The 27,762-nt window shown below is 42.2% G+C and overlaps 1 protein-coding gene across 2 annotated transcripts in view; it reads left to right on the top strand.

Annotated features, from left to right (window-relative positions):
* The first annotated feature begins 1,605 nt into the window (after window positions 1–1,605).
* The window catches only part of INO80 (INO80 complex ATPase subunit), a 143,933-nt gene continuing 117,776 nt past the window's right edge, over window positions 1,606–27,762 (top strand). The window contains exons 1-2 of one of the 2 annotated variants that reach the window (XM_060175111.1): window positions 1,606–1,948; window positions 2,813–2,875. The gene's annotated coding sequence lies outside the window, so the exon portion shown is untranslated. The remainder of the gene's footprint in view (window positions 1,949–2,812; window positions 2,876–27,762) is intronic. The other variant, XM_060175110.1, reaches the window with a different exon arrangement.

Genomic DNA, 27,762 nt, shown 5'->3' on the forward strand with positions numbered 1-27,762 from the left:
AGCAATTACAGAAGCCAGACCTTCCACCTTCTGTATCCCACAGTGACCTTGGGTTCACACTCCCAGAGGGATAAAGAATAGGAAAGCTATCAGGGGAGGGGATGGGATACGGAGTTCTGGTGGTGGGAACTGTGTGGAGTTGTACCCTCTTATCCTATGGTTTTGTCAGTGTTTCCTTTTTATTTAAAAAAAAAAAGTGGGAAAAAAACACAAAAAGGGGGGGGCGGGGAGGTTGGGTGATAGTGCAGCGGGTTAAGCTCACAAGTCCAAGGACCGGCATAAGGATCTAGGTTCGAACCCCAGTCTCCCCACCTGGAGAGGGTCACTTCACAAGCGATAAAGCAGGTCTGCAGATGTCTTTCTCTCTTCTCTCGACTTGTCTCTGTCCTATCCTACAAGGGCAAAAAAAAAAAAAAAAAAAAGGGAAAAATGGCCTTCAGGAGCAGTGGATTCGTGGTGCAGGCACCCAACCCCAGCAATAACTCTGGAGGCAAACAAACAAACAAACAAAAAAACCCTTCTTTTGTCAGCCTGGCTATAGCTCACCTTCTCCCCAGCTTTTCCATGCAATAATCACTTTTTTTTTTTCTTTGTAGAGACATGGAGCGAATGAAAGAGGCTACAGCACCAAAGCTTCCTTCAGGTTTGGTCATATGCACACGGCGAGGCTGCACACTTATCCAAGTGAGGTATTTCGCCGGACCAAAATTAACTTAAATGATGTGAATTTCAGCACAAAAAAGCGACTTCTTGGATCTAAGCTACCACTGTTCTTTTTAGATGCTTAAGGCTGAACTGAAATGAATCTGAAATGAATGAAAGCAGGAGACAGGACGGAAGTGAAATTGCAGGTGAACTTTCCGGAAGTTAGAATTCTAGCGCCCACCTGCTTGAGGAGTTGTGTTAGTGACTTTAGTTGGGGTGTAGGGGGCAGCTGTGGAGCTGGCACAGACCACCACCCCCTTCCCTCTCGATGGATGGGTGGGGAGGGGGGGAGGCACAACCCAAGTCAGCTCCTGAGCTCCAAAGCCTGTATTCGGGCACCTGTGCCCTCGACCCTCGACCTCCGCTTGAGCCCAACGCGGAACCCAGAAGCTGCTCCATGCCGCAGGCATCCTGGCCCCCCACATCCCAACCCCGAGCAGACGCGAGAAGTTCAGGGTCTGTCCTTTTCAAACGCGCTCGAGCTCCCAACACGCTAAACCACAGGCGTCCTTCCAACTCTGCCTTGTGGGAAGCAGCTTTCCCCCTTCCAAGCTCTTTTAGATTGACGTTACTTCCGGGAACAGCGATTTCCCCCCCCCCCACGGCGGTTGCAAAGCCGCACAAGTCTCGCGACACTTGATCCCGCGAGATCTGCTTGCTCACTCTAGCGATGACATCCTCCTCCTCCTCCCCGTCGCCTTTCGGCAATCTTCGCCAGTCCCAGCCCCGACCAATCTGCACTCAGATGGAATGGATCAGGGTCTCCCCCCCGAACCCCGGTTCGCGTGGGGCGCCAGGCGGCAGCTGCAAGGTGCGAGTTGCACGAGGCTGACTGCCGCGGCACGGTGGACAGCCACAGGCCGGCGAGGAGCAGGGAGCATGGGCGGGGCGGGAGTAAGGTAGCAGAGTAGCTGCTCGATTGTTCTGGCCTGGCTATGGCGCCTCTCCTCCCCCCCGCCATGGCTCCCCGTGTCCCTGCTCCGCTCCTCTCAGTGAGTGAAAGTGGCCGCCGCCGCCGCCGGCCCAGCGCCCGCAGCCGCCTCGGCGCCGCCGCCATCTTGGGGTCCCAGGAGCCGCCGAGGGAGCGAGCTAGGAGCGTCCACGCCCAAAGCAGTCACCGTCCCACGGCCGCAGAGAGCGAACCGCAGCTCCACCGTCTGCGGGGCGACCCCCCCCTCCGGACCCCGCCCGTACCCTGCCCTCCCTCCGCCGCCGCCGCGGCGGCGGGGCCCGGCGGCCCGAGGTGAGGCGACTGGCCATCGGCGAGCGGCCGGAGGGGGTGTGTAGGCCCCATTGCGCCCCTCTCCGTGGTCGGCGCCTGGGCCGCGTCTTAAAGGGGCCGTCGCCCCCGGCCCGGGGGTTTGTTGGGGTTTAGCTGGGAGGATGGGTGTGGACACTCCCCGCGCGGTCGGGACCCGGGCTTCGGCCTTCCCCTCTTACCTCTAGGGCTCCGGGGTCACGCGGTGACCTCGACCCGCCGAGGGAGCCCGTGGGGCGCCCACACGTGGGGAGTTTTACACTAGGTGCACGTGGGACCCGGTGGGGCGGCGTCGGGCTAGCACGTGTGTGGGTTTGGGGTGGGGTGGGGCTGGGTGGGGGCTGCGAGTGGGAGACCCGAGCCTGGACTGCATGTGACTGGGGGCGGGCTGGGGGGTGGGGGGCTGGTGTCTGATGTTGCTGCTGCTGGGTGGGGGGCCGCCCTGCACGTGCACCGGCTCCATAGAGTGTGGGTGCCTCACCCTCTGGGCACCTAGGCATTTTGGGTGGGGGGGTCTCCTGGGCAGTTGTCACCGTTTCTGGACACTCCTTTCTGAGTTTGCAGAGGAAAAGTACTACTTCCGCAATGCCCTGGGAGGCAGCCCCCTGCAGCCCCGCAGTGACAGAGCTCACAGACCCCGGGTCACCCTGCTGCAACGCTGCTTTCAAATTCGTGCACTTGTTGACCTCAGAGGCCACCAGCTCACTTTTCCAACCAGCGATTTCATGATTTCCTTAAGATATTTTCATTCTGGCTTATTAGTGACAGTTTTTTTTCTTTTTAAGTGATATCTTTATTGATTGATATTTCACATAGCCCCCAAAACTTGTTTTTTAAACTGAAATTTAGGCAGCCCAGGAAGTGGCGCATTGAAGTCCTCAAGCCTGAAGTCCCAAGTTCGAATCCGGCATGGTATGTGCTAGAGTCAGGCTGTGGTTGTCTTTCCTCATTAATAAACAAACACATATTTGGGGGGGCAGGGGCAGATAGCATAATGGTTATGCAAAGAGACTAGTTCCTGAGGCTTCAAAGTCCTAGGTTCAAACTCCCACATCAGCCAGAGCTGAGCAGTACTCTGGTAAACAAGCAAACCAGATTTTTAAAAAATAACTGTAAAATTCAGTAATCATAGAGGTGTATAACTATAACCACTGTCTAATGCATCACCCCAAAAATGGAGCCCCTTAGCAGTAACTCCCCAACTCCTTAACTAAACTTTCTGTCTTTGTAGATTTGCCTGTCCCCGATCATTTTATAAATTTGTTTTTGTGACTGTCTTTTCTCGTTTAACATACTCTCTTCTTAAATTTTATTTATGTTGCAACTTGTTACAGGACTTTATACTGGATACATAATATTCCATTCTGGCTGCGGTGGGGTGGTTGGTTTTTAGTGTGTTTTAGGTATGGAACCCAGTGCCTCATAAGCAATATTGCCTGCCCCATTGGTTCTAGATTTTTCTTTAAAAGATGTATTTATATTACTTATTATTTTTTTTACATGCATAACATTCCCCAGATTCCCATTTAACAATACAACCCCCACTATGTCATTCATCATCTTTCATGGACCTGTATTCTCCCCACCCACCCACCCACCCCAGAGTGTTTTACTTTGGTGTAATACTCCAATTTCATTTCAGGTTCGACTTGTGTTTTCTTTTCTAATCTTGTTTTTCAACTTCAGCCTGAGAGTGAGATCATCCCATATTCATCCTTCTGTTTCTGACTTATTTCACTCAACATGATTTTTTCAAGGTCCATCCAAGTTGGGCTGAAAACAGTGAAGTCACCATTTTTTACAGCTGAGTAGTATTCCATTGTGTATATATACCACAACTTGCTCAGCCATTCATCTGTTGTTGGACACCTGGGTTGCTTCCAGGTTTTGGCTATTACAAATTGTGCTGCCAAGAACATATGTGTACACAGATCTTTTTGGATGGATGTGTTGGGTTCCTTAGGATATATCCCCAGGAGAGGAATTGCAGGGTCATAGGGTAGGTCCATTTCTAGCCTTCTGAGAGTTCTCCAGACTGTTCTCCACAGAGGTTGGACCAATTGACATTCCCACCAGCAGTGCAGGAGGGTTCCTTTGACCCCACACCCTCTCCAGCATTTGCTGCTGTTACCTTTTCTGATGTATGACATTCTCACAGGAGTGAAGTGATATCTCATTGTTGTCTTGATTTGCATTTCTCTGACAATCAGAGACTTGGAACATTTTTTCATGTGTTTCTCGGCCTTTTGTATCTCTTCTGTGGTGAATATTCTGTCCAAGTCCTCCCCCCATTTTTGGATGGGGTTATTTGTTGTCTTGTTGTTGAGTCTGGCAAGCTCTTTATATATGTTGGCTATTAAACTCTTATCTGATGTATGGCATGTAAAGATCTTCTCCTATTCTGCGAGGGGTCTCTTGATTTGGGTAGTGGTTTCTTTTGCTGTGAAGAAGCTTTTTAATTTGATGTAGTCCCATAGGTTTATACTTGCCTTAGTCTTCCTTGTAATTGGATTCATTTCATTGAAAATGTCTTTAAAATTTATGCGGAAAAAAGTTCTGCCAATATTTTCCTCTAAGTATCTGATAGTTTCTGGTCTAACATCCAAGTCCTTGATCCACTTGGAATTTACTTTTGTATTTGGTGAAATACAGTGATTCAGTTTCATTCTTCTGCATGTTTCAACCCATTGTTTTTAACACCATTTGTTGAAGAGACTCTGCTTTCCCCATGTAATAGTCTGGGCCCCTTTGTCAAAGATTAGATGTCCATAAGTGTGGGGCCTCATTTCTGGGCTCTCAATTCTATTCCACTGGTCAGTGTGTCTGTTCATGTTCCAGTACCAAGCAGTTTTGATGACAATGGCCCTATAATACAGTTTGAAATCTGGGAGTGTGATGCCTCCGGTTCTGTTCTTTTTTCTCAAGATTGTTTTGGCAATTCTAGGTCTTTTCTGGTTCCAGATAAACATTTGTAGCATTTTTTATATTCTCCTAAAAAATGTGCTTGGGATCTTGATGGGGATAGCATTAAATTTGTAGATGGCTCTGGGTAATATATTCATTTTGATGATGTTAATTCTTCCAACCCATGAACATGGAATATCTTTCCACTTCTTTGTGTCTTTTTCAATTTCTTTGAGTAGTGACTCATAATTTTCAGTATACAAGTCTTTCACTTCTTTGGTTAGGTTTACTCCTAGATATTTTATAGTTTTTGTTGCTATAGAAAAAGGAACTGATTTCTGGATTTCAATTTCTTCTAACTTAGTGTTTGCATAGAGGAATGCCACTGACTTTTGAATGTTAATTTTATAGCCTGACACCTTACTGTATTGCCTGATGATTTCCAAAAGCTTCTTGCTGGATTCCTTAGGTTTTTCCATGTATACTATCATGTCATCTGCAAATAAGGAGAGTTTGACTTCTTCTCTTCCAATCTGTATCCCTTTAATTCCTTGCTCCTGCCTGATTGCTATGGCAAGAACTTCCAACACTATGTTGAATAGTATTGGTGATAGTGGGCAGCCCTGTTTAGTACCTGATCTGAGGGGAAATGCTTCCAGTTTTTCACCATTGAGTATGATGTTGGCTGTAGGTTTGCTATATATAGACTCCACTATCTTCAGGAATTTTCCATCTATTCCCATTTTTTGTAGTGTTTTGATCATAAAGGGATGCTGTATTTTGTCAAAGGCTTTCTCTGCATCTATTGATATGACCATGTGGCTTTTGGTCTTGCTTTTGTTGATGTGGTGGATCACATTGATTGATTTACGTGTATTAAACCAACCTTGCATGCCTGGGATAAACCCCACTTGGTCATGATGAACAATCTTTTTGATATACTGCTGTATCCGGTTGGCTAGAATTTTGTTCAATATTTTCGCATCTATGTTCATCAGAGATATTGGTCTGTAGTTTTCTTTTTTGGTTGTGTCCCTGTCTGCTTTTGGTATCAGGGTGATGTTGGCTTCATAGAAGCTGGCAGGGATATATTACTTATTTTAATATATTTATTTGTTTTAATGAAAGAAAGACTAGAGCACTGCTCAATTGTGACTTAATGTTGGTGTGGAGGATTGAATTTATCACTTTGGAGCCTCAGGCATGAAAAAGTGTTTGCATAAACATTATGTATCTCCCCCACCCATATTTGTTTATTAATGAGAAGAGGAGAAACAAGCAGAGCATCACTCTAGCATATATGACTCTGGGCATTGAACTCAAGACCTCATGCTTGAGAATCCAGTCTGTTCTTTTTTTTTTTTTCTCCAGGGTTATTGCTGGGGCTCGGTGCCTACATTACATAAGTGACTATGAGCACTTTCATTTTATTTATTATTATTTTTTAAAGATTTTATTTATTAATGAGAAAGATAGGAGAGAGAAAGAACCAGACATCACTCTGGCACATGTGCTGCCGGGGATTGAACTCAGAACCTCATGCTTGAGAGTCTAGTGCCTTAGCCACTGTGCTACCTCCTGGACCACTCATTTTATTTTTGCCTCCAGGGTTATTTCTGGGGTTCAGTGCCTACACTACAAATCTACTGCTCCTGGAGGCTGTTTTACTCCTTTTGTAGTCCTTGTTTATCGTTGCTGTTATTATTATTGTTATTGCTGTCATTGTTGGATAGGACAGAGAGACATCGAGAGAGGAGGGGAAGACTGGGAGAGAAAGCTAGACACCAGCAGACCTGCTTAACCGCTTGTGAAGCACCCCCCTGCAGGTGGGGAGCCAGGGGCTCCAAACGGAATCCTTGCCCTGGTCCTTGTGCTTTGTGCACTTAACTTGCTGCACCACCACCTGGTACCCTTGAGAGTCCAGTGTTTTCATCTACTAGACTACCTTCTGGGAAGCTCTGGTGGTTTTATGCTTGACATTTTCAAGCTCTTTATCACAGGATAATTTGAGCTGATTTTATGTGGTAGAGGTTGTACACCTACTAGATTCTAAAGTGGATTTATGTTTTTTCTCATTTAGTTTTTCAGAAAAATGAAAACCAGTTTTAAAGTTAATTTTAATGGAGATACAGAGAGAAAAAGATCAACTAGACCATTGCTCAGCCCTGCTTTATAGTGGTGCTGGGGACGAACCCTAGGACCTCAGAGTCTCGGGCATGAAAGTGTTTTTGCATAACTATTAGGCTATCTCCCCTCCCACAGACTATTGAGTTGGGTTGTTGGAAAAGGTATGGCGTATTCTTTTCTTTTTATGACATATTTTTCTGTTTCTTTTAATTTTTTTTTAACATTTTTGTATTATCTTTATTTATTTACTGGATAGAGACAGCTAGAAATTAGAGGGAAGGGTTGGATATAGAGGAAGAGAGAAAGAGAAAGACACCTGCAACACTGCTTCACCACTCGTGAAGCTTTCCTCCTGCAGCGGGGGACCTGGGTCTCGAACCTGGTTCCTTGCACATTGTAACATGTATGCTCAACCAGGTGTGCCACTACACGCCAATATGACATATTTTTTCTATGAAAAAAATATTATGACTTTTCCAACTCCCCAATAGTTTTTTAAGGAACTTTAACAGCTAGGGAGTGCAAATGTGATTTGAAAAAATTGTGACTAGGTAGAAGAGAATGCACAGCAGTCAGTAGCACACAAAACATGTATGGACAAAATTCCAGGTTCCATTCTCAGCAGCACCAATAGCCAGAACTAAGGGGGCGGGGGAAAGAGAGAGAAACTTATGACTAATAAAAACATTGTAAGTGTCTCAGGTAGGAAATGTAAGTCCAAACAATAGACCATAAATTGTGGTCTTAATTTTACTTTCATTAAGTCAGAAAGGTATAACAGCTTTTGTTTTTTCAAAAGGCTAGCAGGGAATGACACTGAGGAGTCATCTCACCAATCCAGTTTTTCTGAATTTATAAACAGACACCAAAGCTCTACTCTGCCATCCATTGAGTCCTTTTGGTGCTGTCCATGGTACTCCTGTGTACTGTGGGGGGGGGGGTGTCAAACCCAGGCCACATGATTGCATACATGCACTTTACTTCTGTGTAATCTCCTAGCCCCCGTGGTAGTTTTTAACAGAGCACTGCTGAGCTCTAACTTATGGTGTTGATGGGGATTGAAACTAAGACCTCAGAGTCTCAGGCATAAGTCTTGCATAACCACCATATAGTGTTCCTGGCCCATGACTTTTCAAGTCACAGATGCTCTAGCTTGGCCTCTCAACCTGTGTCAGTGAGCTCAAAGTAGGAAGATCAGAGGGTGAAGCAGGTAGCCTGGGGTTGTGCAGTGGGGTATAGATGGAGGTGCAGGAAGTAGATTGACCTGTACTTAAGAGATTTTATTTATTTAAGAGAACCAAGGCATCACTCTGGCGCATGCAGTGCCAGGGATTGAACTCAGGACCACATGATTTTTGAGTCCCAACACCTTTCCAATGCACTGCCTCCTCCCAGGCCTGTTTTTAAACCAAGCACTACACAGCTGTGGCTTATATCAAGTTCATCTTGGGCTGGGGAGGCAGCAAAATGGTTGCTGGGACTTTAGTGGGTTTAAGGAACTTTAAAAGCTAGAGAGTGCAAATGTGATTTGAGAAAATTGTGACTAGGTGGAAGAGAATGTACAGCAGTCAGTAGCACACAAAACTTGTATGGACAAAATTCCAGGTTCCATTCCCAGCATGGACTGGGTCCCATTCAGGGACTGAACCTGGGACCTCAGAGCCTCAGGCATGAAAGTATTTTCAAGGGGGTCGGGCGGTAGCACAGTGGGTTAAGCACAGATGGCACAAAGCGCAAGGACCCGCTTAAGGGTGAAGCTCAAGTGGTGAAGCAGGTCTGCAGGTGTCTATCTCTCTCCCCCTCTCTGTCTTCCCCTCCTCTCTTCATTTCTCTCTGTCCTATCCAACAACAATGATGTCAGTAACAATAATAATAACCACAACAACAATAAAAAACAAGGGCAACAAAAAAAGGGGGGGGTACAAAACTCCAGGAGCAGTGGATTCATGGTGCAGGCACTGAGCCCCAGAAATAACCCTGGAGGCAAAAAAAAAAAAGTCTTCAAATAACTGCTGTGCTATTTGTTTTCCCTCTTTCCCCATAGTAACTTTTGACTATTGTTACTTGTGTAGCATAGGAATAATGAAAGGATAACATTTTTTCTGCCAAAGAAATTAAAACTGGTTAAGGTACTTAATACCTCAACAATAAACTCACATAAAATATAAATTCAGGAATGTCACAGATTTTTAAGTGGTTGAAATGGGTTAGGGTTTTTAGGAAACCTTGACTTTGTATAGAAAAAATAAGTGAACTTTATGACAAGTTTTAATACTTGGTTTTAAGCATAAGAATTTTTAGATGTGTTAGGACATGCATTTGATAAGAATATAACCATTAACTTCCATTTTTAAAAATGTATTTTATTTATTTGATAGGCGCAGAGAGAAGCTGAGAGGCTGAGAGGGAAGGGCAAGAGAGACACAGGGTGGGGGTGGGGGAGAGACTGCTGTACCTGCTTGTACCCTGCTTTACCTGCTTGAACCCAGGTCCTTACATCATTAACTTTTTTTTTTAAATCATCTTTATTTATTTATTGGATAGAGACAGCCATAAGTCATTTAGGAGGAGAGACAGAAAGACACCTGCAACACTGCTTCACCACTCGCAAAGCTTTCCCACTGCAGGTGGGGACTGGGGGCTCAAACCTGGATCTTTGCACATTGTAACGTGCGCTCAACCAGGTGCGCCACCACCTGGCCCTGCATCATTAGCTTTCTTTGTGTTCATAGACTCCTTTATGGGCAGTGATCCTAATCATAATGGTTCCGATTCCACTATCACCTTGGGGATTAGGACTTAAATATGAATTTGGGAGGGAGATGCACATTAGACATTAGCAGTACTGCAAGCCAGAAGTGCAATTTTGGGTGCAGGATTGGGTTCACTTGCTAATTATGGTATTTTAGGTTTGTGTAGAGTTAAACTGTTGGTTACAAAGACACTTAATGTCAGAGTTCAGGAAGTATAGAGAGAGTTCCATGTGTAGTAGGTTAGATGTAGTAATAAATGTGGCTGATAGATTAAGTCCTAAAGGATAACTGGGAATCATGCTATCCACACTTTAACATTAGAGGACTATGAGTAAACTGACTTGACTTTATAAACCTTCATGATCAAGGACTGGCAGATCATCTCTGTGATAGTCTTTAGGAAGAGTTATTATTTAATGTGCCCTGAACATCTTTGTATTCTAAGGAACACTGAACCTTTTCTCAGGGCATGATTTTTTTTTTTTTAATCTAGAGTTTATGGTGGTGCTGGGTATTGGACTTAGGATCTTTGGTGTCTCAGGCATGAAAGTCTTTTTGCATAACTATTTTGCTGCCTTCCCAGCCCAAAATGAACTTGATAGGAATTTTAAATATGTAAAATGGAAACTAGAGAGATAACTCACCAGGTAGTAAGTACATCTGCCATGCCATGCATATGGCTCAGGTTCAAGCCCTGGCACCATATCAGAGGCCTCTTTATTTCCTCTCTCACTGAATGAAAAAGTAGCCTGAAGTGGTGAAATCATACAAGTGAGAGACCCCAGCTCTGCCTCCCCCAACACACAAAGTGGAAAATGCAGTATATAGAAAAAAATAATGGTAAAAAATTACATTTATTGGATGAAATAGCAATAGTGATGATCCTGCTAATTCTAATGTGTACATTCAGAATTCAAGGAAGGGGCCCAGCAGTGGCACATTTGGTTGAGTGCACCTGTTACAATGCCCCAGGACCAGAGTTCAAACCCCTAGTCTCCGTCTATGTGGGAGATAGCTTCACAAGTTGTGAAGGAGTGCTGCAGCTATCTTTTCCCCTCTCCACCTCCCCCTTCCCTCTCACCTTCTCTATACAATAAATTTAAAAAAAAATAAAAAAAACTCAAGAAAATGTCAATTTCATTTACAGGCTAATTAAAATAAAGATGTAATTGTTTTTCACCCAAGTTTTTAAAACCTCTAAGTCTTAGACAGGTTTTTTCTTTTTTATTTTTTAAGTTTCATTTAAACATTTTTTTTTTATTTAGTAGTCCGGGAGGTGGTGCGGTGATAAAGCTTTGGATTCTCAAGCATGTGGTCCCGAGTTCAATCCCTGGCAGCACAAGTACCAGAGTGATGTCTGTTTCTTTCTCTCTCCTATATTTCGCATAAATAAATTAAAAAATCTTAAATTTTTAAATATTTATTCCCTTTTGTTGCCCTTGTTTTTTATTGTTGTAGTTATTGTTGTTATTGATGTCATCATTGTCAGATACAGAGAGAAATGGAGAGAGGAGTAGAAGACAGAGGGGGCGAGAAAGATAGATAGATACCTGCAGACCTGCTTCACCTCATGTGAAGCAACTTCCCTGTAGGTGGGGAGCCGGGGGCTTGAACCAGGATCCTTACCCCGTCCTTTAAGTTTTATTTTTATGTGAGAAAGAACAGCACCAGCTCATCTATGGCTTATGGTGGTATGGAGGTTGAACCTGAGATTCTCGAGCCTCAGGCATAAAAGTCTCTTTGCATAACTATTATACTATCTCCCCCCATAGTTATTTTTATAGGGCAAGTTAGTGGTTTTCATAATAAAAAGTAGAATTGTTGACTCTTAAATTTATGTTCACAAGGACAGGAACATGACTTCATAGGAACAACTGAGTTTAGCTAAGGAAAAACATAGTAATATATAATGAGAAGACATTGACTTTGAACTTTTAAGACGGGTAAGGAGATAACTTACTCTGCTGATCATGTGCTTAACCATTCCTGGCAAGCCTTGGATTTAAGCTCTGGCACCTCATGGCAACATGGACAGCACCAAAAGAAACTCTGGATGGTGGAATGGTATACGAGGTCTCTTCCTCTTTTTAATTTTCTTTCTCTAAATTTGTGTGTGGGGGGTGAGGGTTTGAAAGAGAGAAAAAGAAAGCTGGGTATGGGAGGCCACTTAGTTTTATGATGCAGATGTGAGGCCCTGGATTTGTTTCCCAGTACCACGTTAAAATAAATGTATCACAGCTCTGGAGGTGACGTGGTGAAGCATTAGACTCTCAAACAAGAGGTCATAAGTTTGATCCCTGGCAATTGCTTGAGTCAGGGTGATCTGCTAGTTCTACCTCTTACTAATAAATCAATGAAATCTTTAAAAAAGAAAAGCAAAAACAAGTGTACACACACACACACACACACACACAAATACAACTACTTTGGATCAAGTTCCACTTAACACTTGTGTTACTGAACTTTATTGAGTTTCGATTCTCCTTATCTGTGAACAGGGACAGTAATTTTAGCTTCTGAAATAAAATGCTTTGTAACTATAAAATAGCATATTGATGAATGTTAATTTGAAAAATAAACCAACGACTAACACATATTTAGTGTTGACTTTTTTCTTTTAATTGCCACCAGGGTTGTCACTGGGACTCAGTGACTGACAAATCCACCACTCTCAGCAGCCTTTTTTTTTTTTTATTCTCCCCCCTTTGGTTCTTATTTGATAGAGCAGAGTAATTGAGAGAAGGGGATGGGGTAGGGGGCTTGGGCAGTGGGGCACTGAGTTAAGCGCACATAGTACGAAGCACAAGAATCCTGGTTCGGGCCCCCATCTCCCCACCTGCTGGGGGTTGCTTCACAATTGGTGAAGCAGGTCTGCAGGTGTCTGTCCCTTCCCCTCCCCTCTCAGTTTCTCTGTCCTATCCATTAACATGAAAAAAATGGCCATAGGAGCAGTGAATTCATAGTGCCGGCACTGAGCCTCAGTGATAACCCTGGAGACAAGAAAGAGACATGGATAGGTAGAGAGAGAGAGAGAGAGACACCTCCAGTACTTGTTTCACCACTGGTGAAGCTTCCCCCCTGCAGGTGGGGAGCAGGGGCTAAAACCCAGGCTCTTGCACCACTACCCTGTGCCTTTAGTGTTGACCTGGAGAGAGGAAAATGCTTGTGTAGAGAAAAGAATGTATGTATGGCATGTTGAATTTTTGCAAGATTTTTTTTTCCTCCAGGGTTATTGCTGGTGCCTGCATTACATATCCACTGCTCCAGGAGCCATTTTTTCCCTTTTGTTACCCTAGTTGTTATGTTGTTGTGATTATTATTATTATTGTTATTGATGTCATCATTGTTGGATAGGACAGAGAGAAATGGAGAGAGGGAGGGGAAAACAGAGAAGGGGAGAGAAAGATAGACACCTGCAGACCTGCTTCACTGCCTGTGAAGCGACTCCCCTGCAGGTGGGGAGACGGGGGCTCGAACTAGGATCCTTACGCCAATCCCTGTGCTTTGCACCATGTAAGCTTAACCCTTTGTGCTACCACCTGGTTCCCAGGATGTTATACCTGCAGTTGGTACTACAACTATGATCTTATTTTTTGTAATAGAAAATAAATAGAAAAATAAGATTCCTTTAGGTTTGCATGTGACAAATTTTCTGGGTAAGAAGTCAGTAAATAAGAATAAACCGGTTAAATCTGGTACATGAGGGGACGTGTGTGGAACACCTGTTTGAGTGCACATGTTATAGTGTGCTAGGACCTAGGTTCGAGCCCCACCTGTAGAGGGAAAGCGTTGCGAGTAGTGAGTCAGTGTCCAGGTATCTCTCTCCCTCTGTCACCTTCTCTTCATTTCTGGCTGTCTCTATCCAATAAAGATAATTTAAAAAGAGAGAGACATAAAATACCTCACTTAAAAAATACTGATGCATCAACAGAAATGGCTAGTGAACATCAGTATCGAGTGCAAGGTCAAGTGGACAACTTTTCCCTGAGAACATTGGCCAAATGTTACCAGCAAAGCTAACAAAATATTAATCACTCTCAAGAAGTGTGAAAAATTAAGTTAAAAAAAATGGACTGGGGCAGAGGAGATAGTGTAATGGTTATGTAAAAAGGCTTTCATTCCTGAGTTTCCAGAGTCCTAGGTTCAATACCTTGTATCACCATAAGCCAGAACTAAACAGTGATCTGGTATTTCTATGTGTATGTTTCTCTCTATATCTCTCCACAACAAACAAAACATGGACTGCTTTGGGCTGGGTTAAATACACATGCTACTATGCAAAAGGACCAAGGTTCAAGTCCCACACCCCTATCTTCAGGAATGGTGAAACAGTGCTGCAAGTCTCTCTCCATATCTCCTCCATACCTCTCAATTTCTCTTTATCAAATAAAGAAAAAAAAAAAAAAAAGGGTGTGTGTGTGGGTGACCATCTAGACTGGTAGATTCATTGTATCTTGGTATGAAACTACAATGTAGTGAATCTTACTGATGGTTTTTCACTTATTATCCTTTAAGGAAGAATAAATTAAGCAGATGGGGGAGTTTCCAGAAAATGACAATATAAAAGTTGAAAATAATGGTGAAACTTTCATATAAAGATACAGAAATTTGACCCCATAGTGGAGTGATGAAGACTGAAATGGACTGTGATTAAAATGTACTGGCTTAGGGAAAAAACACACTAGTCTTAGAAAATTAGAATTCGTTTGAAGGATGAATAACACTTGACAGGGCTTGAATAGCAAGTGGTTTGTGTCTGAAGCAGTTGGTACAGAAAGTTAAGGCCTAAAAACTTGTCAGATACCATTTAAGGGTTACAAAGGCAGAGACTTAAGGTTCTGTCCTAATTCTTTTCTGGTAACAATGTTTAAAGCTTGTGGTTCATTAATTCACTCAAGTATCTATTGAACCAACTAGTGAATGCTTTTTTATTTTCCTAGTCACCCACAACATTCAGGCATAGTGGTAGGCTCTGGAGGTAGGCAGATCACTTAATCCAGAGAGAGAGAGGGAGGGAGGGAGGGAGGGAGGGAGAGAGAGAGAGAGAGAGAGAGAGAGAGAGAGACTGAGACTCACAAGGACCATAGTGTGTGTGTGTGTCTACAAGGACCATAGTGTGTGTGTCTCTCTTTCTCTTCAAGGACCATAGAGAATAAACCTAAACCTAATCGTTTTCATTCTTTTTTTTCTTTTGTGTCTAGGCTTATCGTTGGGGCTCGGTGCCTGCACCATGAATCCACTGCTCCTGGAGGCCATTTTTCCCATTTTTGTTGCTCTTGTGCCCCTTGTTGTTGTTATTGCTGTTGTTGGATAGGACAGAGAAATGGAGAGAGATGGGGAAGACAGGAAGAGAGAAAGATACGACACCTGCAGACCTGCTTCACTGCTTGTGAAGCGACCCCCCCCCCCCCCGCAGGTGGAAAGCTGGGGGCTCGTACAGGGATCTTTATGACCGGCGTAAGGGGAAGCGACCCCCCCCACCTGCAGGGGAATCACTTCACAAGCGGTGAAGCAGATCTGCAGATGTCTACCTTTCCTCCTTTCTGTCTTCCCCTCTCTCTATTTTTCTGTCTTGTCCAACAACAACACGATCAATGATAACAATAATAATAACCACAACAACAATAAAAAAACAACAAGGGCAGCAAAAGGGAAGAAAAAAATAGCCTCCAGGAGCAGTGGATTCATGGTGCAGGAACCAAACCCCAGCGATCCAAAAAAAAAAAAAAAACCACACATCATGTTTTTAACATGTGTTGTGATTATAAGTATCATTTTTTTTTTTTGCCTCCAGGGTTATTACTGGGGCTCAGTGCCTGCACTACAAATCCTTTGGTACTGGAGGCCATTTTCCCCATTTTGTTGCCCTTGTTGTTATTGTTGTTGTCATTGCTGTTGTAGGATAGGACGGATGGAAGTCCAGAGAGGAGGGGAAGATAGAAAGGAAGAAAGACATTTGCAGACCAGCTTCACTGCTTGTGAAGTAAACCCCCCCCACACACACAGATGGGGAGATAGGGGCTCGAACTGGGATCCTTATGCTGGTCCTTGCACTTTGCACCATGTGTGCTTAACCCATTGCACTACCGCCTGACCCCCCACCCATATGTATAATTTCTTATTTTCATAGTTTAATCAGTTTAATGTAGAGTTTCAGTTTGTAAAGTACTGAAATCAGAACCTTTTTATTAAAAAAATACATTTTTTTTTTAAAGATTTTATTTTTTATTAATGAGAAAGATAGGAAGAGAGAGAGAAAGAACCAGATACCACTCTGGTACATGTGCTGCCCGGGAGTGAACTTGGGACCTCATGCTTGAGAATCCAATGCTTTATCCACTGCGCCACCTCCCAGACCACAATACTTCATCTTTTTAAAAGATATAGTAGGAGAAAATAACAAAATACAGTTGTAATACATTAGCCTTATGTAGTGAATACCAGTAAGAGTTTTTAAAACTTTTATTATTGGATAGAGACAGAAATTGAGAGGGGTGGAAGAGATAGAGAAGGAGAAAGATAGACAACTGCAGACCTGCTTCACCACTCCTAAAGCTTTTCCTTTGTGGGTGGGGACCAAGGGCTTGAACTCTGGTCATTGCGTACTGTAGTGTGTGCCATCGCCTGGCCCCACCAGTAGATATTAATAGAAATTTCTTCTTACTCAAGGTTAGAACTTAAAAGAGGTGGTATTTTACATGAAAAAATTTAGCTCAGACTCTAAAATATTTCTATTTAGGGTGTTACACTAATGTTAGTAGTAGTTTGCCTTTTTTAGAATCATCCCAATGCTATAGTAATAAACCAGTGTTTAGAATCATGAATTTTTTCTGTAAAGGATCAGATAATAAATTTTAACCCTTGCTGGTCTTACAATCTCTGTTGCAGTTATTCAATTTTGACAATTTTGGGAAAGCTATTGTGTAAATATGTAGCAGGGTATAGCTATCACTTCATATAAGTTCACTGTATATTGTACAACGTATCCCCTTTATTAAAAAAAAAAGTCATACCATTTATGAACATGAACAGCAGACTAGATAAAAATGTGTGTGGGATAGTATACTTATTCCTGCTCTGGAGTCTTGGCTCTACAACTTCCTGGCTAGGTGCTTCTGTGTAAGTTTACATTATTAAACCATAATTTAACTTTTTAGTGGGGATAGTAAAGTATCTATATAGAGAGTTGTTAGAAATTAAGGAAATAGGGTGCTAGGTGGTAGTGCAGTGGGTTAAACACACATAGTGTGAAGCACGAGTTCCAGCAGAAAGATCCCTGTTTGAGCCCCTGACTCCCCATCTGCAGGAGGGTTGCTTCACGAGTGGTGAAGCAAGTCTGCAGGCATCTTTCTCTCCTACTCTGTGTCTTCCCTTCCTCTCTTGATTTCTCTCTGTCCTATTCAACAACAATACTAACAAGGGCAACAAAATATGGGAAAAAAATGGCCTCCAGGAGTAGTAATGGATTCGTAGTGCAGCCACTGAGCCCTAGCAATAACCCTGGAGGCCGAAAGAAAGAAGAAAGAATTTAAGGACATAATCTACTTAAAGTACTTAACTTATTCATTAAATGCAACATTTAATATATGTTATCTTTATCATCTAATTGAGCTCCCATATTTTATTTATTTTTAAATATTTATTTATTTATTTATGGGAGAGGAAAGGAGCACCAAAGCACCACTCTGACATTTGTGATGTCTGGCATCAAACTGGAAACCATTGTTCTGTCTTCTGGACTATTAATTCCCTCATTATATAGTGAGACTTGGGATTGTGAGGATAGCTGATAGTCTTAATGTCTGTCTATAGTTTCTCAACAGCATTAAAATTCAGCTTTGGTTTCAACTTCCATTTCCTTTTAAGACTTTATAAAGTGAGACACCTGTAGCACTGCTTCACTGCTTGTCAAACTCCCCCTGCAAGTGGAGGCAGGGAGCTTGAACCCAGATCCTTGTGCATTGTGATGTGCATTCTACTGGATGCTCCACCACCTGGCCCCCCATTTTCCCTCTTATTAATAGAAGTAAAGCACTAATTGGTAAGTAAATTGAAAGAAAATATCTGAACCAACTTGACTGAGAAGTACTGACCTAAGTAACTCCAGAAATGAATGGAATCTTAGAAGGAACTATACCAAGCATTGTAGTCTAAGTGATAAAGTTGTATTTCAGGGAGTACAAGTTAATTTTGATGCTGACACACATGTACATTTCAGTTGAACAATAAAGTAAGTGGGAAATAGGTTCTCGATGCTGGAGTGAGAATTTATGGATAAACAAGAAGAGGAGGATGGAATGGTCCATATGATAGATAATAGTTAAGATATCAATAGGGACTTGTGTTAATTTAATAAGATGGAGATATTAGAATGTGTACATGTATGCATATATACTTCGGTTTACATGCACACACTTGTATTACTATATTTTGTCAACTGAGAAAGTTAAAAGAATCCCAGGAGCATACCTTGTACCCAGATCTCAGTTTATAATACCATTATTCATTGAAAGGAAGTGGAGCTTCTTGAAGAAGTGACTGATTCAGGGGCAGGAAATATACATGAACCCGGAGCATCTTGTGTCAGATGTAAGAGTGCTCCTATAGCCAACCACCAACCTGATGGGGAATGTTGAGGAGCACAGGAGCCAATGGAAAGACTACTCTAGTGGCCTAAATGGAACCATTTGAGCAGCAGAGTAAAGCATTGGATTACGAACAATAGTATTACTAAATATAAGTGTACAATGATCTAAAGAAAATAAATTAATACACTATTTTTGAAATACTTATATGACTTTGTGCCTATAAACCAATCTTTTGCTGGAGGTCATTCAGACAACTTGGTTATAGTAAAGTATAAAGGACTTCAGAGTCATACTTCTTGGATTCTCATCTTGTCTTTCCTTTCTGACTGTATGACCTTGAATATGCCACTTGAGCTCACTTCCTTTTTTTTTTTTTTGTGAAATAGAGATGATAATAGTATCTTTGTCATGAGTTAGTACATACATAAAGTACATGTGTATAAATTGATGCATAGTTCTCATTGAGTTTGTGTATATAGTCTCCAGATTACAGTACCATTAAAAGAGTTTTTTTGGTTTTTTGTTTTATTTTGTTGAGAGGGGCCAGAGCAACATTTCACCATTTTGTGCAATGCCCAGGATTAAACCTAGAGCTTCAGGCATGCAAGACTTCTGTGAGCCTCCTCTGTTGTTTTCAAGGGGCTGGCTTCACAGGCGGGTAACAGACGACCAGGGACTCATGGTTGAGCTGTAGGCAGTATCTCTTTATTCATGCAGGACGCAGCACAATCTAAGCCGAGCTAAGCTAAACTAAAAACTACAAACAATCTTGTCCTTATAAATATACTAGCCCAGTAGGGTGGGAACAGGATGCGACGCAGAGAGGGTGGAGAGAAAAGTGACTGGTGAAAATCAGGGTGTGACAAGGAGAGGGTGCGGAGCAGGTAAGAATTCTACCACTGAACCACCAATGCCCTGGAGGGAGGGTGGTGCTTGTTAACAGCTGTTATGTAAATAGAATGAAGTGGTTATGTAAATAGAATAGTGTTAAGCAGAGGGGATTAAACTAATGAAACAGAAGGGGTTTTTAGAAGCATACCAACAATTCCCCCTTTCTTTTTAACTAATGGCCATAGTATCAGGATTGTGGGGTGAACAGAAACCTATATCGTACAGGCGTTTTCAAAAGAACTGGCATAAGACATGGAAAACAAAATAGGCGAGCAGCAATAACCAGTGTGATGCCAAGGGGAACGTTTCTTGCCTCAAAGGCAAGGCCTAGCAGGCGAAAGGGCATTTCTTGCCTCTGGGAGCGCGTCATGCCTCTGGGGGCATCTCTTGCAACAAAGGGCGTTTCCTGCCTCTATGGGCATAACCTAATAAGGAGGGGAAGTTTTCTGCCTCTGAGAACAGAGCCTGCAGGCGAGGGGACATGGTCTATAAAGTCTCAAGGCAATTGGCTGAAGTTAGTCTTTGAGAAACACAGCAGCGTGTACCAGTAAGTCCGATGGAGGTGTCAGTCCAAAGTAGATGACCATGGAAGAAAATGCCAGGGGATGAAACGCTGCACGTCTGTCTCGATGGGGCATGTCGGCCACTGGAATTCAGCTTTTCTGTAGAAAGTGAGCTTTGGAGTCTGTGAATCTGTTTCTTCAGGTCGTGCCAGGTCACCTCATTGGTTTCCGGGGGTGTGTTGTAGTCATTCCATCTTGTGGGCGATGTCAGAGAACAGGGGTCCAAATGGATTTCCGGGAATTCCATTTGAGTAGATGCTTTTTCATGTGAAGACTTGACAGCTGAAATTCACTTACTTGTCAAACAAAACTTGTAGCAGAATAGAAGTTTACTATAATTGATAGCTCCATTATAATTGGAAGTCCTTTCTAGTATGATTTTAAGGTTGTTTAAACAGTTTAAACTCAATAAAATGTGGAAAGGTAAACAGAAGAATCACGGTAGAAGCCTCAGGCATGAGAATAATTAACATAATCACTGCACTAACTTCCCTGCCCATAACTCATACAATTTTCAGGATTAAACGTTTCAGATTTATGCCAAGACGTAAAAAGAGAAATCAAAGGAGGAAAAAACAATTTTTTGGGTTGTTTCTGGATGTCTCTAGAAATCATGGTTGTGTCCAGCATTTTTTTTTTTTAAGTCAATGTCAAACAAAAATTCAGTCATTCAAATCACTCTCTTACGAAACAGATCTCACCATGTAGCATCAAGAGTCCCTGGAGGGGGTCCTAGTCCAAAAAGCTCCTCGAAATTCCATTTGGGGTGCTTCTGACTGTTCCTGCTGGATTGCTTCAGGCACCCATTTTTAAAAGTGTCTTCCCATCGAAGAAAGAATCCAATCAGGAGAGTAGAACTAACCACGTGTCTCCATTCTTGGGGACTGCCAGGGTACTGGAGAACGCTCCTCAAATTAAAGTAGTCCTTCTCCATGGGAAACATGCGAGAAGAAGTCCAGAAAGTCCCAGTGGAAATCCCCATGCATATCCCAAGGTCTACAATCACGGTCATAAAGAACCAAATTGTGGCCCGGAGCAAAATGTAGTCCTTTTCCTCAGGAAACATGGGAGAGGGAATCCAGAAAGTCCAAGGAGAAATCTCAGTGCATCTCCCAAGCTCTATGATTAGGGTCACAAGAAACCAAAGTTCCTGGTCAGGGAAACAAAGTGTGGCCCAGAGCAAAATGTTCCAGAGACAGACTAACTGTCTTATGATGAAACAGTAGAGGCTTTGGCAAACCTCTTCATAAGTAGAAGAGAAGACCATAGTGCATAGGTAGGCAAAGTCTTCACTTATCTGGTAGTTGCGCAGGTCCAGTCCCACGTTGTAGGCGCCATATGTTGTTTTCGCCGGGCTGCCTTCACGGGCGGGTAACAGACGACCAGGGACTCATGACTGGGTTGTACGTAGTATCTCTTTATTCATGCAGGATGCAGCACAAACTAAGCCGAGCTAAGCTAAACTAAAAACTACAGTCTTGTCCTTATAAATATACTAGCCCAGTAGGGTGGGAACAGGATGCGACGCAGAGAGGGTGGAGAGAAAAGTGACTGGTGAAAATCAGGGTGTGACAAGGAGAGGGAGCGGAGCAGGTAAGAATTCTACCACTGAACCACCAATGCCCTGGAGGGAGGGTGGTGCTTGTTAACAGCTGTTATGTAAATAGAATGAAGTGGTTATGTAAATAGAATAGTGTTAAGCAGAGGGGATTAAACTAATGAAACAGAAGGGGTTTTTAGAAGCATACCAACACTCTTCCTCCACCCTTAACAGCAGTATTTGATAAAACAGAATCAAAGAACTTTGATTAACACTTTGAATTATTTGTGATGGTATCTGACACTCAAGCATATGCAGTTCTACTCCTGGTCAACTTTTTTTTTTTTCCTCTTCATTTTATTTCAAATATATGGAGAGAGAGAGAGTCTGAGGAGAGACACCTCAGCACCACTCCACCATCTATGGAGCTCCCCCTGGTGCCATCCATGGTGCTCCCATGTGTTGCCTTTGTCTCTAATCTAGTTCCTTCTTCACCAGGTGAACCATCTTCCAAATCTCTACAAGGACTTTTTTTTTCTCCTAGATAGATAGATACACCATATCACCGAAACTTCCTTCAATGTAGTGGGCTGGGCTTAAACCTGGATGACACACTCGTGGCAAAACAGTAGACTATCCAAGTGAAGTATTTTGCTGGCCCTTTACAAGGATTTTGAATAAAGAAAATGCCTAATGTAAATGCATCTGCCTCATGCAGATTATGTGGAATAGTTAAGAGAGAATAATGAAATTCATCACAGATTTAACTTGAAAATATCCAGTGATTAGAAAGCAAAATTCTTTTCATTTATAGTTTAGCTTAGCTTTGTTTCTGTGGTGAAGCAGTGCTGCAGGTGTCTCTCTGTCTCTCTCTCCCCTCCCTCTCCATTTCTGGCTATCTCTATCTAATAAATAAAGATTAAAAATTAAAAGAGTGATCTGGAGGTGGCATAGTTGATAAAGCATTGTATTCTCAAATATGAAGCCCCAAGTTTGTTCCCCAGCAGCGTATATACCAGAGTGATTCTCTAGTTCTCTTACTCTTTCTAGCAATAATAAATACAGACTTCAAAAAGAAAGAGATCACTAATAGTATGGGAATTGAATAGGTGTGGCATGCTTTTTTTTTTTTTTTCCCCTTGCCACCAGGGTTATTTCTGGGCTAGTTGTCTGTTTGACTCCACCATTCCTGTTAGCCACTTTCTTCTTTTTACTAGAGGCTGGGATGGGGAGGGGAGAAACCTCCAACACATTTGCATTCTTCATGAAGCTTCCATTCTGCTGTTGGGGAGTGGGGACTGGGGCCTATGTCTTGTATAGCAATGTGTGAGCTCTACCACCTGCCCTATTTATTTATTTACTTACCAGAGCACTGTTCAGCTCTGGCTTATAGTTGTGCTGGGGGTTAAACCTAGGACTTCAGAGCCTTAGGCATAAAGGCTTTTTTGTATGACCACTATGCTATCCAAAAGTTTTGTTATGTATACTATAAAATGCTCCAGAGGTCTTTGTGGCAGTTAGGGTATTTCTTTTATTTTCAGGTAAGATGTTCTCAGAGTGGAAGGGACTCATGTTTAGGATGACAAGTATAAGCTAGGAGATGTGAAGCAGTACAGTAGGTGTTTTCTTCTCTATACTTTCTCAATTTCTGTACTATCAAATTAAAAAATAATAAATATTTCTTAAAAACTGCTCAAGGATGGAGGAGATGGCATAATGGTTATGCAAACAAACCCTTGTGTCTGAAGCCCCCAGGTTCAGTTCCCTGCTTCACCATAAACTAGAACTGAGCTATGCTTCTTGCCCACTGGGGGAGTCAAAAGTTACATGTTGGTTTTTTGGCTGTCCCTAACCCCCAGCTTCTTCCATCCCTCCCTCCCTCCCCTTCCTTTCTCCAGTCTTTCAGTATTTTTAAAAATTTTTATTTTTTACCTCCAGGGTTATTGCTGGGGCTTGGTGCCTGTACCACGAATCCACTATTCTTGGAGGCTTTTTTTCCCCTTTTGTTGCCCTTGTTTTGTCGGTGTGATTATTATTATTGTTAACTGATATCATTATTGTTGGCTAGGACAGAGAGAAATCGAGAGAGGAGGGGAAGACAGAGAGACACCTGCAGACCTGCTTCACCACTCGTGAAGTGAATTGCCCCCCCTTTGCAGGTGGGGACCCCGGGTCCTTATGCTGGTCCTTGTGCTTGTGCCATGTGCGCTTAACCGCTGTCTATTGCCCAACCCCCTAAAACTTTTTTAATTTGATAGGGGCAGAAATTGAGAGGGAAGGGGGGGATAAAGAGAGGGAGAGTACGGGGGTAGATAGCATAGTGGTTATGCAAAAAGACTCATGCCTGAGGTTTCAAGGTCCCAGGTTCAATCCCCCATGCCACCATAAGCCATAGCTCATCAGTGAGTGCTCTGGTAGAGAGAGAGGGTTCTCTGGTAGAGAGAGGGTGAGGTCGAGAATGAGAGAAACCCACCAAGACCTGGAGTACTGCTTGGCTGCTTGTGAAGCATCTCCCCTGCTGGTAGGGACTGAGGGCTTGAACCTGGATCTTTACCCATGGTAATGTGCACCCTCAGTTTCTTCAGGGGTCACTTTGCAATACATTGTTGCTTCCTATAAAGTACTGATGAGTTAGGGAAATTATTCTTTTTTATTCTATTACTAAGGGAGGCTGGTTACTCAGTTTGTGTTATGGGAGCTTTTAGTATCTGTTATATAGACTGGTTTGAAAAGTTCTTTTAAGGACCATGACTGGGAATTGAATCCTAATGTGAATTGCAAAAGAGAAACTGCAACAGGATCTTCTGTAGAAATTTAAATGGCCTTGAGAGCCATCAGACTTTCCTAAGATTGCTGTAAGGCTGTGATATATATGCTTGCTTGTTGTAGATAGAGATAGATAGTGAGGCAGAGAGAGTAAACTTCCAATGCAGTAGTAGAGCGCCTAGAAAAACAGCATACTAGTCAAGTGATATTTTCCGCCAGTCTAAGGTTGTGACATTTGTCTTAGAAGATCTTGGTCTTGGTGTAAAAGGGGCTGTGTGACCTGATAGCATACTGTTTGCAATGTCTTTGGCAGATTTTTTCTGTTATAAACTGTAAAGAATAACCAAGCAAAACATGATTAATAATCTTTTCATTATTCAGATTTTTAATATTAATGAAGTTGACTTGGCTTAAGCTTAATGCTTTATGTGTCCTAAATATTTTTACTTAGTATATAGTCACAAAGATAAGCTTTTTGTTTTGTCTTTTTAGAAACTTTGCCATTTTAAGTTTATACTTATTTCTGTATATGGTATGAGGTAGGGGTTTAAGTTATTCCTGCCTCCCCAGTAAACTTTGTATTATTTTGTATTATATAACAAAAGTTGGGAGTTACTGTGATCATGTAATTGTGGGTCTCTTTTTGTACTGTTTGTATTTTTACCAAAACAGTACCATCTTGATAACTGTGACTTCTTGTTTTTGTTTCTCCTGACAGTGTTTCATTCCTGCACACTGCTCAAAACAGACTTTATTTTCTTTACTTTTCTCTTTCCCAGAGCACTGCTCCACAATTTGCAAAGTTCCTAAAGCTTCACCTTTGCATGGTATTTCCATGTAGTGATTGGGGGCTTGAACCTAGTTCCTGGTTTGTGGTAAAATGTCCCCCAACAATAATGTTGAGTAAGCCTAACTTTTTAAAATAAATAATCCTTTTAAAAATTAAATTAAAAAATTTAAACATTTTTTTAAAATTATCTTTATTTGTTGGGTAGAGACAGCCAGAGATCAAGAGGGAAGAGAGAGAGACAGAGACACCTGCAGCATTGCTTCACACTTGCAAAGCTTTCCTCCTACAGGTGGAGTCTTGTAACATGTGCCTTCAACGAGGTGCGCCACCTCCTGGCCCCTATTTTATTCACATTATTGGATAGAAACAAACTGAGAGGGGAAGGGGAGGGAAAGAGACAGAGAGACATCTATAGTTCTGCTTCACCACTGGTGAAGCTTTCCCTCTGAAGGTGGTAACGCGGTGCATTGCTTCAGTAAGTATAACTTTCAGGTAGTATAAACTTTGTGTCCATCTGTTTTTTTTTTTTTTTTAATGGACAGAGAGAGACACCACAGCACTAAAATTTCTTTCAATGTAGTGGAGGCCAAGCTTGAACCTAGATTGCTCACATGACAAAGCAGCACACTGTGAAGGTGAGCTATATTGCTGGCCTTACTAGTTTTTTGTTTTTTTTTTTTCACTGAGAGGGTGATACTAGGGATCAAACCCAGGACCTTATGCATCTGCTCAGCCACTTCCCAATATATATATATTCCCCCAGCATTACTCAGCTCTGGTTTATGGTGTGGGGGATTGAACCTGAGACCTCAGAGCCTCAGGCATAAAAGTCTGTTTGCATAATCATTATGCTATCCCCCCATCTTTTCATATAATTTTTATTTCATTATTTTTTATGGAGTCTGGTGTTTGCACATGTGTAGTTTTACCATTGCCATGCTGACTTTCATTCAGATAAAGAGAAAAAGAAACCATAACAACAGAGCTTCCTTTGGTACTATGGCACTTCCCATGTGGGGCCAGGGCTTAAATCTGGGTTGTATATATAACAAGGCATGTGCCTCACTTCTCAACCTCTGTTTAAATTTAGGCTGAGTTTGTCAGTGTCTTCAGCAACCTTTCTGGATTTGATTAGGGAATTTAAGGATGAATTAGGGCAGAATAGCAGGATAGATAGCTTAGTAGTAATGAGTATTCTAATCATAAACATGAAGTCATAATACATGTCTGACAGAGCAATTATATCTATAATATTCAATAGATACAGGGCTTTATCCAAATCATAAAAAGAGAGCAATTTTCAAGTGTGGTCAAAAAGTTTTAATAGACATTTCATAAAGGAAGTTACTCAAAGTTACTGATAAGCAAGTGGGGGTCCCTATGAAATACTCACTTGAATAGTGTGCTGCTTTGCCATTTGTGTGACTCAGGTTCAAGCTCATACCCACTGCATTGAAGGAAGCTTCAGTGCTATGGTCTCTCTCATACTCTCTACTTCCCTGTCTATCTTAAAGTAAAAAAGGTGCTGAACCGTATTTTACTGTTGACTGTAAACCATTAATCACCCCAATAAAGAAAAAAGAAAGTGCTGACCTCTCATCAGGGATGGGCATTCACACCACAGAGAGACTCCACTTACATGTTGATAATAGATGAAGGAAACTGAGCCTCTCACACATTGCTGTGGGGAGTGTAAAATGAACTACTTTAGGGGATTGTTTGGCAGTTTCTTTAGGATATTTACTTATGACCTAGAAGTACTTTTCTCAGGTTATTCAGAGAAATTAAAACCCAAATAGCCACCCATAGACTAGATAAACAAAATGATTAAATATTTTTAATGCCTTGCTCAGGAACTGAACCCATTAATGCTGGATAATCTTGTTTGCAGTCTAACCTTGCAAACACTTCATTTTGTTTGTTTCCTTGTTTGTTTTTGGTAGTCAAAGGACAAGGGTTAAGGATCAGATTTTCTAGACCCAAGTGGACTTGAATAAAATGTGTATTCCAGTTTCTTGGGGTGAATGGCTCTGAAAATGTCCAGTAGTTCTAGTTTATTTATCTCTTCGTTTAGCTGCCTTGTTTCTTTATTAATTTTCTGCCTAGATGATCTGTCTAGTTGAGAGTGGGGTGTTGAAATCCGCTACTATCACTTTGTTGCTGTTAATATATTGCTGTAGATGTTTGATGTGTTTAGATGGCCTCTCCTTGGGTACATAGATGTTAATAATCATTAAGTCCTCTCTTTTTTTTTTGCCTCCAGGGTTATTGTTGGGTCTGGGTGCCTAGACCACGAAGCCACTGCTCCTGGAGGCTGTTTTTTTTTTTCCCCCTCTTTTGTTGTTCTTATTGTTTTGTTATTGTTGTGGCTTTTACCATTGTTGTTACTGATGTCGTTGTTGGATAAGACAGAGAGAAATGGAGAGAAGGGGGAGACAGAGGAGGAGAGAAAGATACATGCAGACCTGCTTCACCACTTGTGAAGTGACCCCCTTGCAGGTGGGGAGCTGAGGGCTCAACTGGAATCCTTAAGCTGGTCCTTGCACTTAGCACCATGTACGCTTAACCTGCTGCGCTACCGCCCGATGCCCCCATTAGTTCCTCTTTACTAATCCTCTTGAGCATTAAGTAAGTATCCCTATCTTCTATTTTATTTATTTTAAGGTCTGTCATGTCAGATATGAGAATAGCTGTTCCTGCCCTTTTTTGTGGTCCATTGGCTTGTGTAATAGTTTTCCATCCTTTCACTTTGAGTCTGTGTTTGTCTTGTTGAGTTAGGTGGGTTTCCTGTAGACAGCATATTATTGGGTTGTGTTTTCTGATCCATCTTCCTACTCTGTGCCTTTTAATAGGTGAATTCAGATTATTTACATTTAT

The sequence above is a fragment of the Erinaceus europaeus genome, chromosome 16, assembly GCF_950295315.1.
Source record: "Erinaceus europaeus chromosome 16, mEriEur2.1, whole genome shotgun sequence".
Lineage (NCBI taxonomy): Eukaryota > Metazoa > Chordata > Mammalia > Eulipotyphla > Erinaceidae > Erinaceus > Erinaceus europaeus.